We start from the raw sequence: 12,275 nt of genomic DNA, 5'->3' as shown, positions 1-12,275 counted from the left end.
GCCAGCTGCCTGTTCATTATTTGAAAGAAGTGAATGAGTGAACAGCAGTCCCTGCTTTTTTGTTTTTTTTTGTTTTAACATATATATTTTTGTACCCTTTTTGAAGAAAGGGGTTCCGTCTCCGAAGAGATTTCATTTTGAAATTCTCTTACAAGACTCCATGCAAGGGAGAAAAAATATAGCCACTGGGGTCAGCCTGACTCGCAATAGCCTATAGAAAGCCATGACATCATCGTGACATTATATTGCAGCTTCCGATTGGGTGACCAAGCAGCCATCTTGGTGTTTCTTTCACAGTGCTGATAATGGGGAAAAAAGGCAGTACTGTGCAGTATAAGTTAAGTTTGATAATCGTGTCAATGACATCACAACAATCCCATGGTGTAGCCGGTAGAGAATCGCTACTAGTGTCATGGGTTTGATACCTGCATGGTATGGTACAATTATTATTTTATTTTAATTATAATGTATAATTTATAAATTATTTTATTTTATAAATTATTATATTAAATAATAATTTATAAATTATACCATACCATGCAGGAATCGAACCCATGACCCTTCATACACTGTAGCGATTCTTTACCTGCTAAATCATAGGACTTGGAAACTTGGAGAGGTTTTTAAATCGTGAGCCACGCTCAGACAGCGTTATAAGCGGATAAATATATATACATACATACATACATACATATGTAGCCATGTTTAAAAATGGTATACAGTTCTCTCTCATGCTGGCAGTAAACCTGGTAAGTATACAGGATTGCCAGCATCAATCATGGAGGTTTGCCCTCACACCCTGGTGAGGTGTCATATGTACACCAGGGGAGCGGTAACATACTCTGTGTCCACTGTTAGTGACACAAGAGGTGTGGCTATTCCCTAAGTTATATAAGACACAGCACTGTCCAAAGTTAGTGAGTGTTAACTAGGAGTTCCAAGCATGTGTTAATGATTAGTATCTGCACTGTGATCAGGGACCTGACCTAGGTGGTGATCTCCCTGAGGGGAGAGGTGATGCAACTCCATTGGGAGGGAAGAACCTTCTAAAGGGATGCCAATGATGACAATGAGCGGCTAGGACGACCGCTGTGAGGGGCAGTCTGTCTAACCATGCAAATAAAGATGCCCAAGTTCAACAAAACCCTCATGTGTGAGTGTGGAGTTACTCATCAGAGGAAGGCACCAAGAAGGAGTAACTCATCAGATCCATCTCCCTGCGGATGCAGAGATCCTGATGAGGTGGAGGCGCTGCACTGGATGTAGGTAGGACTCAAAGCACACTACCTCAGCGCCTGTCTTGCTGATATCCCCACCAACATCATGCGGGAGACTCAGGAGTCCTGTAGCCAACAGGTGCACCACCAGACACATCCATGTAATGGGGACCACCGGTTAGACCACAGGCGCCAATCTGAGATTGGGTGGGTCAAGGAGGGTACAGAAAAACTGTTACACATACATACATACATACATAGTACAGTTCCTTAGTAATCAGAGGGCTAAAGAAGCTTTGAGAGAGACGCAGCTCAGGGAAAATAGGTTACAATAAAATACTTTATTTTGGGGGGAATGTGAATGCAGCTTCAGAAGCAGCAAAACCCTTCCACTTAATCTTTGTTTAAGACTGTTAGTCTTAATACATTGCAAACTTTTAACTAAGCCTTCCTTGCAAATGTGCCACCTTGCTCACTTTCAGTTTATTTTTTCACTGTTATGTATAGCTGTATACTTTTCCTTTTGAAGGTTTGATTTCTTCAATCTTAAAGTGTGATTAAAACTTCACAGAACTGTTGAAGCTGCCCTGTGATTCGACTTATATTTTCTGTTGTAATTCAGGTAGTTGATACTGTAACTTCTCCAGTTGAAGATGCATGTACTGTATGTGAGAGAGAATATAGGTTATTATGGCACCTTGTGAATTGTATGAATATGTTAAGAGCTATATGAGAATTTGTAATGTTAGTTTTATAATAGCTTTTCAAATGTAGGTCTAAAAGATTACGTAACTGTAAGCTGCACACCAAGAAATACAACACAGCATGCATTATACTGTATATACTACTTTCATTAGTGGCTCTTGCATTGATCTACACTCTCTTATTAGATGGAAATTTTAAATCCACAATTCTGTTTGTTTTAGGACTCCCATAAAAATATTAATTAGCGTCAATATTTCTCTAGAGCTGAAATCTACTCAAGTATTTCAAAATATTTGATTAGCGAGAACTGCATGGGTAGTTGTACTGTAATGTTTTTCTGAACATGTGATCGGAGCAGCACATTTGTGTGTCAGTGCATTAAATGCAGTTATCATCTTGGTACTCAAACTATCATTGTGAAAATACAGTGACAAATATGGGTGTGCAACCCAGGGACGGCAACATTTCGGGAATTCAATCTTTTTCTTATAGTTTTGTTTTTTTTAAATATAAAGTTCAAGGGACCTAACTAAAAGTTCTGTGTATCTACTTCGATTATCGATGCAGAGGCTGGTCATCAAACTTGTTCGTAAATACATTACACATTCTCAGTGTTGATATATTACTCATTATACAGTATATAGTCTTCTAAAGGCTGTCTAAATGCATCTGTATGTATAAATGACATACTATCAGACTTTGCATACATTTACAAAGCACCTCAAGGTTTTGTTGCCAAAATAAAAACCTTCACATAAACTAGAAACCCTTTGTGACTTTTCCCTCACTGGAAAACAACAATCCACTTCAGGGTCCCCCCTATATGGTCTTCAAGCACGTCCTACCCTCAATAGGTGATGGCAAGCACTTCATCATAGCTTGCTTAGAGCAGGGGTGCGCAAACTTGCCCCCCCCCCCCTCTCACGTCCCCCTCCTTACCTTGTCTCCGGCGTAAAATAACGCTGTAGGCTCGCGGCACATTGCCATGGCAACGTGTCGCCGGAGACCAGGTAAGAGGTTACAGGGGCATTGCGTGGTACCCCGGCACTTAATTTAACCTCTGTAACTGCAGCTCCCCCCTAGAAAATGTCACGCCCCACAGTTTGTGCACCCCTGCCTTAGAGAGTCACCCCATAGCTGCCAGAAGGGATAGGTTCCCAGCTGGCGAGCAAAAGCTATGTTAGGGGAACAGGGTGTGCTTCCTCAAACGTGAGGGTGCCCTGCCAACAGGTCCCAGTGAAGGTTGGAGCGGCCACATTTGCAAAGGTAAGTGCATTGACTTAAAGTGACAACAAGGGAAAGAATTGCCCCTCTTTGGGGTATGCTGCATGAGCACCCTTAAGGCTGAGTCCCCGCTGGAAGAAGTTGTTGTTTTGGACTGTTTTCTTTAACTTTAAAGTTTCTGCTGCCCTCTACTTATATCTCACCGCACCAACCCTGCACGGGTGCCAGCCGCTGAGAAATGAGGTAACCAGCCACTGAGCATTACCTGCACTTAAATACACTACCATGCAGACATTGGCCCCTCTTCTGTTGGCCGGGGGAAGAGGTGGCGCACATGCACGCACACATGCACGCACACATACATGCACGCACACATACATGCACGCACACATGCACGCACACATGCACGCACACATGCACACATGCACGCACACATGCACACATGCACGCACATGCACGCACACATGCACATGCACGCGCACATGCACGCACACATGCACATGCACGCACATGCACATGCACGCACACATGCATGCACGCACACGTGCATGCACGCACACATGCATACATGCACGCACACATGCACGCACACATGCACGCACACATGCACGCACACATGCACGCACACATGCACGCACACATGCACGCACACATGCACGCACACATGCACGCACACACACACACACTGTATACACGCATACACACACTCGCATACACACACTCGCATACACACACTTAATATTATTGTTTACAGTGTAAGTAAGGCATATTGTTGCTACGAGACTTCACTTTAAAGCACAGTGATTAAACTACATATAAATATAGTTTTTTTATTTTATAAGAGGCATAGTAGTTATGTATGCACGCGTCATACGCAACATCAGGAAAAAAATGGTGTTATAAAAACACAAATGAATGTAAAGTTTGCTTCACAGTTGATTTAGACTGCAAACATATGTGCATTGGGCTTTCTTTGTGCAACCTCCTTTGTTTGACCTCTTGTCACCTTTTTACCCACCATAACTTTGTATTGCAAAGCCAGTATAACCAGCCTCACATGGAAGAGACCCAAAAGATCAAACAGCTGTCTGAGTAGGTTTACTGGCTATGTACTTCTTTAACCCAGGCTGTGCTGAAAGCTGTGTAATGTGGAAGGCATAAGCTTATAGGGGTCCATGTTAAAATCGACATGAAGTAAAAGGTGACCATGCTCATTTGTACTGTACTGTATGTCATTTCCCAGAATCCCTGGCTGCAGTGGAATCACTGTATGCCAAGAGATCATAGTGAAAAGCAGGGTTGGAGACGTGTATTGTGGAGGGTTTATGGTATTTTGTTACCCACAATAACTTATATAATGTGTTGCTGCAACCTCTTTGGAATTTTGACCCGGTTGTGACGACGTAAGCAGAACTGTGCTGCTGTAAAGCACGGTTTCCATCTCCCTTAAACATTGTAACTATTTTATTGTTCCCGTTTATGAAAGTTAAAAGCACTAATATGAAGAATTGTCTACAAATATTATATGGTATGTCTGTCAAGGGTAAACATTTGTTTGCCCGTAAAGTCTTCAGCTGCTGTTCAATCAAAACCGCTTAATTTCTTCTTTTATAGGCTTCTATCAGTTGATAACATCTAAAACATATAGTGCTCAAATCCATCACGGACTGGCAATAGCTTGCCTCCTGTGTACAGATTTTCAAATGAAACTTTAAATCTCACAAGCACACGATCATGTTTGATAGTGGTTAAAAGAATGATTAGATTTTCTTCCCCATCTGCTTTGTAAAATGTTTGCAATGTAGGCGTATACAGTAGGACGGCAGAATGTTGGTGACTAAGAAAATCAAGTTGCTTACTTTATTTTACTTATATTACTTTTTAATTTAGCAAGTGCAAAAACTTTGGAAGTGTACATAATTTAAACCAGGCCTGCACCACTCCAGTCCTCGAGGGCCGCGAACAGGCCAGGTTTTCAGGATATCCCTACTTCAGCACAGCTGGCTCAATTAGTGGCTCAGTCAATGACTGATATATACCATTTATTTATGTAACGGGTATTCCACCCCACCCAATCGCATCTATAGTGTGGGTGAGTAGAACATGTGGTGTTACCGGTGTGGTGCGTATACCTGCAGGCTCACAGGAGGTCTGAGCCTCCGCTAATGAGAGCCTGGGGTGAATCCTCTGGAACGGATCTTCTTTCAGCGCCTCCACCTATGTAGGATTCTAGGGAAGTGTAGAATGACCCTACATAGGAACCCAATCAGAAACCACACACACAGTGATTATATAACTAATGACTTTACTAACAAATAATAATAACCGGTGTCCCTCTCACTAGGAGACACTAACAGCGACGTCTCGCAGGACGATTCCCCAACACTAGGTGATCCCACCCAGTGTCCCAAGAACCCCACCCAATGTACCGTACTCCTACAGAGATAGTCAATGGGTGACTGCGCAGTCACTAAGAACCTCTAGGCCTGTTGGTGCACATATGATGGTATAATACCTGCCGAGCACTCCGGTGCTCGGGTCAGCAACAATCTTCTCAAAGGGTCAGACGTGTGATGAATCCGTCTGATCCTCCAACCGAACTCCTTGCCCGTGCGAACCGCCAGGGGCGATCCTATTCGTACGAAAGTCTCTGTGGACCCCAACGTGGGTCCAACCGCTCCACAGGAACAGCAGCAGCCGCTGTGTCCCTATCTATATAAGTGGTACTAACGTGACAGGAACCCTAACCTAGGGCCTGTCCCTGTAGTACAGCAACCTGTAGTGGCTTGGGGAACTCCTATGGCCGGCAGGGGGTAATGACCTGTCCCACTCCCCTAACTACCCAAGTCCCTTCAGCCTCACTACTTTCTAACTAGTCCCAGCGCCTACAGCAGCAAGCTGTAGTTCACTGGAGGCTGCAGCCAACGTGCTGCGCAACAAGGTGCCTGCCTGTCAGACCTCACAGCACTGCCCGCTGTGACTCTGACAAGGCAGCACTCCAAACTAGGGGTCGCGTCCCTCTCTAGGACCTCCCTAAGCAGTTACCCACCCAACTAGTGGGGAGTTGGGGCCTACCTGGAGTGTAGGTACCTATATGGGGCAGAAGCTGCACTCGCTCCCCGCACCCTTCCTTCCCTACAGCTCCCTGACTCCAACTCTCTTAACTGCGGACTTCCAACTCTCTTTATAACCTTCCTTTTCCAGCTCCCACGAATGTAAGTGGCAGGGTCCCTAACCTGAGGGCTGCCCCTGGCAACACTCACCTTACTGGGGAGCTGAGCTATCCCGGACCAAGGGGGTGCTGGCCTAATACAGGGGAGTCCCTCTCTCCTGTACCCTACCTCCTTCCCTTGTCTGCTCCTTCCTCTGACTGACTAGTGTGCTCTTTTGCCCGCGAAATGTATCCAATCCCTCTCAGACTCTTGGCCCTCATTGGCCACACTGTACCACCTGGTGTGCTTGGCCCTAAGCCTCATGGGAATTGTAGTCCTGTGGAGGCTGTACTTACATTGGGGCCGCGTGCGCGCCCTCCCTCTGCCTATACTAACCCCTAATGGCCGCCACAACCTCTCACTAGCTATCCCTACTCTCGCACGACTCTCCTGCGCCTTCCCTGCCTTCCCTGCCCTCACGCAACTGCTCCCTAGCTCTAGGGTTCTCATTGCGCATGCGTGAGCTATCTGGGCCGCCGGGGACCTACTGCGCATGCGCGAACCGGCGCAACATGGCGGCGCCTTACAACCCGGCTCCGAGAGCGCCGGGAGCCCTGTAATGCGCGTGCGGCCTTGGCAACCGGCCGCACGCGTCCCCGGCAACCCCTGAGCCGGGACCTGACCGCCCTCTCCCCTGCCATCGCCGAACGGAGCCGCCATTGGACGCGGCGGCCCCCGCGATCGGCAGGCAGGTGAGGGGGGTGCGGGAGTGCTGGGGAGACCTGGCTACATTTATTTTCTGAGCCACTAATTGAGCCAGCTGTGCTGAAGTAGGGATATCCTGAAAACCTGGCCTGTTTGTGGCCCTCGTGGACTGGAGTTGTGCAGGCCCAATTTAAATGATTTTAAAGTTAATGTGCGATAGTAGCCATATTTCGTTTGTAAATATATTGAATATAGTTCAAAACTATTACCACATGTTTTCTCATAAAGATAATCTGATGGTTTTTATCATAGTGCTCAAAATCCACGCCGTTTTTGGAAACAGCTTTGGGAGCTGAAACATTGACCATTAAACATGACCTTTTTTGAATTTGGGAGTGCTTGACGTCATGTTTTGATTGTGTACTTTCCAATGTACGGACGGTTTGCACCCTAGAAGACATCTACTACATATTGTGTGAGTGCCCGGTCCCTAGACTTTATATATAAAGAAGCGTGCGTCACTTACTTAAAAATCATTACAATAATTAATTCCATATATCCAATATAATTTAATTTTAAAAAATCAATAAAAACTGAGTCCACAGTCAAGTTTAGATGTAGTTAAGTAAGAATCCCTTCATTCAGATCTGTTTATGCAAATGCACAAGGGGAAAATTATCACTGCATTTATAATGCAGCTCGGTAGAGGTCCTTCCACCTTCTTATTCAAATATCCTGCAAAAAAACATAGTTCAGTTGACGTCCAATAGTAAAATTGTTTAAAAAAAATTGAGGTAAAGAGTATAACAGCATATGCCAATTTAAAACTCTCAGATTTGTTATTTTAAGACTGTCGCATCCACTGATGTTATGTTGCAATAATTGTCCACAGTATTGGTTCAAGCAATCCTGGGTGCTCCAGCACACCTTCAGTTGGATCTTAGGGGGACCTTGTACTGCTTACTGCTATATTCCTCCAGCTCTGACGCAACCCACGGTGGTTTCTCTTGCTTCTCTTTAACTCCAGTCAGTGTCTCAGTCGATCGTCGGAAGAGGCGCTTGGAGAAGTCAGTGAGGCGCTCTGTAGCTGTAGGTCAGTTCAGTGGTGCAGACAGGCTCTGACTGTATGTGTTTTGCAATATGTAGTGTACACCCCCGAGGAAGGAATAGCATTATTCCAAAACGCGTAGGGTTTTTGAGTGCAGCAACCCTGTGAGTCATGGGATGCAAGTCTTTCGCGTATTTCAGTAGGAGTTTTGAGTTTGGAAGGATAGGCCTGACTGCAAATACTTTAGTTCAGTTCTTTGTTTTAATCTTACTTATGCTTATTTAATAAAGTTCAATCCTGATGATTCAGGCACAACCACATGGAAGCTTCCATTGACTTGAATGTAAGACTCCTTCTCTATGACAGTAATTTCTAATTGCTACTGTATTTTTCTCATGATCATGTATCATTTCCAGAAATATTAGAGCTGACTCGATTATCTCATAGTTCTTTTTTTTTTTTTTTTTTCTCGGCTTAAGGATTTACTGCAACAAAAGTATGTTTGTTTTCATTAAGATGCACTCCTCTGATTACGATCTGTAAAATGATTATAAGCTAGTACTTTAGTACTTCTCACGGTGCTCGTGACTTGATAGTCTTAGGCTACAGGCCTGGCGGCGCGTGCACAGTTGAAAGCCGCGTTGTGTGGTCTGTAGGGGAGCGAATGGATGCGCGGGGGTTGGGCCATGACGGGGGGCACGGCCATGATGGGGAATATCTGCCCTTCCATTGGCTGCGCGCCGACCACGTGATCGCGTCGTGGCACGGGAAGACTAAATTTGCGCTTTGCACGCCCACATGCAGCCATTGGGGCCTGTCCCATAGAGGGCTGTGCTGTGGTGTGTGGCTCGCACGCCGTAGCACGCGCCACAGCCCACACTGGGGACTCAGCCTTACATTTTTATTCACAAACTCCTATGTGAAATGGGAAATTCTTTTTTTGAATGTAATGTCAACATTACCAAAACATAGCCTTGTTTTTTTTTAATTGAAGTGGATTAATTTAAAGCAACGAGCTGTGTTCTTAGTTTCACTTTTTTGGAACATCGCTAAAGTTACATTTTGTTATTCACCAGCGGTTACTATAAGATTCTGTTAACTATATTCTCTGGATAAATATTTATTTGTATTAATTAGATGACCACGTCACCTGGTGCCTTTTGTGAGTCAAATTGTAAATTTGAATTGCAGCATTATTAAAACAGAATAGTTATGGACAATAATTAATTGTAACAGTGTTTAATATGGAGCACTTTACAATGGCAGCACTATATAAGACTATATAAGTATATAACACTATATAAGAATACATAAATTGCCCCTTTGGAAATGGCAAACGTAGAAGGTTTCTTCTCGGTGTATTTGCACTCACCTTGTATGCATTATTGACTCCACTTTAAATAAGGCAGCAGTGCTAATTTGCTCTGATAAATTCATTCCTCTATAGCAAGGGTGCGCAAACTGGAGCCCCCGTGCTGTTCCCGAAGGTATTTAAATGAAATGTCAGGGGTGCGGCGAAGGCCTCTGTAAGTTCCCTTACCTCGTTAGACATGACGCCACGTTGACATGACGTTGTGATACCAGAACACCAGAGCCAAGGTAAAGGGGGGGGGGTGGGGAGGGGGGTGAAATGAGTCGGCAGGAGGGTGCAGGGGAAAACTTTTGCGCCCCCTGCTCTATAGTATACGCATTACTGATTTTTGTCACCGATTTTTCTTTCAACCCAAATTCTGTTTGCTTCCAGTTTTGTCAAAGTTCATGATTTAAAGAATATATTTTTGGACAAATTGAAGCAAGAGCTGTGTTAGTAGGAGAAATGTCACATTCATATTTCAGAAACTATGCAATCCTACTGTATGTATGAGTTACTGTATTAAACGCCTCTGAAAAAAAAAAATCAATCTTGACTAAATCTTATATCATTGATGTTCACTCGGAGATTGCTGGGGTCCAGAATGGACACAGGGAAAGGTTTATAGACCATCTTGTTTCCTAACGGACTGTGTCACAAAATAACATAATAATCTAACTCTGTGTTTTCCAACTCCAGTCCGCAGGGAACCCCAACAGGTCAGGTCTTAAGGATATCCCTGCTCCAGCACAGGTGGGTCAATCAGCGGCTCAGTCATTTTGACTGAGCCCCCTGTGCTGGAGCAGGATATCCTTAAGACAGGCCTGCACAAAATACGGCCCCGCGGGCCGCATGCGGCCTACCGGGGCACCCGGTGCGGCCCGCGATGGACCCCCTTCTACCCCTCCCTCCGCCTGCTCCAGCTGGGTGACGCGCTCTAGCAGTGTAGCGTGACCCGGGACTTCCGGGTCTGCTGCTAGAGCGCGCATCCCTTGTGCTTCCCTGCCGCCACCACCACCATTGTTGGGTAAGGCTGCTGACATGGGAGGAGGGGGGGGGGGCTGCTGACATGGGAGGAGGGGGGGGGGGGCTGCTGACATGGGAGGAGGGGGGGGGGCTGCTGACATGGGAGGAGGGGGGGGGGCTGCTGACATGGGAGGAGGGGGGGGCTGCTGACATGGGAGGAGGGGGGGGCTGCTGACATGGGAGGAGGGGGGGGCTGCTGACATGGGAGGAGGGGGGGGGCTGCTGACATGGGAGGAGGGGGGGGGGGCTGCTGACATGGGAGGAGGGGGAGAGCTGCTGACATGGGAGGAGGGGGGGGCTGCTGACATGGGAGGAGGGGGAGGGCTGCTGACATGGGAGGAGGGGGAGGGCTGCTGACATGGGAGGAGGGGGAGGGCTGCTGACATGGGAGGAGGGGGAGGGCTGCTGAAATGGAATGGGCTGGGGGGCTGCTGATATGGGCTGTGGGGGGCTACTGTGGGGGGCTGCTGATATGGGCTGTAGGGGGCTGCTGATATGGGCTGTAGGGGGCTGCTGAAATGGGGTGGGGGGCTGCATTGGGGGGCTGCTGAAATGGGCTGTGGGGGGCTGCTGAAATGGGCTGTGGGGCCCGACTGTTTTCCTTGTGAGGGGGAGAGTGGTGTGAGTTGCGGGGGGGGGGGGGAAGAGAGTGATGTGAGGTGCAGGGGTGGGGGAGTGATGTGAGGTGCAGGGGGATAGTGTGATGTGAGGTGCAGGGGGGGGGGGGAATGTGTGTGGTGTGCAGGTGGTATTGTGTGTGTGATGTGGAGGGGGAGTATTATGTGTATGGTTGAGGGGGAGAGATGGGGGTAAGAGATCGATGGGGAGTCTCGCAAAGGTTGATGATGGGTTTTGGGGGAGATAGGATGATGATGATGATGAAGGGTGCTGGAGGAGAGATGATGATGATGATGATGATGATTTTACCCGTGCGGCCCAAATCTTTTTTCCTTGGAGCAGTTCGGCCCTTCTCACTGTACAAGTTGTGCAGGCCTGCCTTAATACCTGACCTATTGGGGTTCCCTGAGGACTGGAGTTGGGAAACTGACTAATTATGTACTAAATAAGCTTCATGGGAAACGCATAATTATGGAGTTCTTTTAAAACTGAAATGAACCTCGACCTCTCCTCCCAACCCTCCCTATACCCCCCAGAATATGACATTACTTCATATCCATGCAAACTCCTACTTCCTTGAACTCTTCTAAGTCAGAGAAAGAGACTCTGAAAACTCACGACTCCTGGGGTGGTAGAACAAAATGGCAGAATCGGACATGGCTAAAATGACTTCCTGATTTGTCACTTTCGAGGAGGATCCAGTACGTCGTGTGGATGGGGGAGAAAATAGCATACTAGCCAGTGGCAATCTTTAAAACTTGTAATATATCTTTGTTTATCAAAAAGTTTTTTTTTTTTTTTTTGTGGGATTTAACCTTTAAGACTTCCTTAAAGCTGTTGGGAATGAGACCACATGATTTACTTTTGAAGACAAAATTGTTGATCCATGAAGAACCACAAGGGAATATGATGGCATTAGCTGGTTTATTCACCATAGGTAGAAGTGGCTTCATGTATTTAGATACTGGGAAAATATCCCTTGGACTTATGTACAAAAAATGGGATGCTGTTAAAAAAAATTGTTTTAATTGCGATCTCCACATCTAAATTGATGTGCACATCCAAGGGTGGTGTGTATATAATTTATCTTAAAGTGGATTTTGCGCCTGACCAGGTTTCGTGTTTATCTTCATGCGTCATGGGTGTCATACTTTGGCAAGTCATAGTTTTGGTGGCAAAATTGATTAAAATATAGATTAAATACATTATAGAGCTATGTGTTGAGTTTT

The 12,275-nt window shown here is 45.9% G+C and overlaps 1 protein-coding gene across 2 annotated transcripts in view; it reads left to right on the top strand.

The window, feature by feature from the left end:
• KDM4C (lysine demethylase 4C) overlaps window positions 1-12,275 on the top strand; it is a 418,437-nt gene that overhangs the window by 130,208 nt on the left and 275,954 nt on the right. The window lies entirely within an intron of this gene.

Source organism: Ascaphus truei, chromosome 1 (genome assembly GCF_040206685.1).
Source record: "Ascaphus truei isolate aAscTru1 chromosome 1, aAscTru1.hap1, whole genome shotgun sequence".
Lineage (NCBI taxonomy): Eukaryota > Metazoa > Chordata > Amphibia > Anura > Ascaphidae > Ascaphus > Ascaphus truei.
Note: the sequence above shows the minus strand (reverse complement) of the source record. Positions and strands in the feature narration are given on the sequence as shown.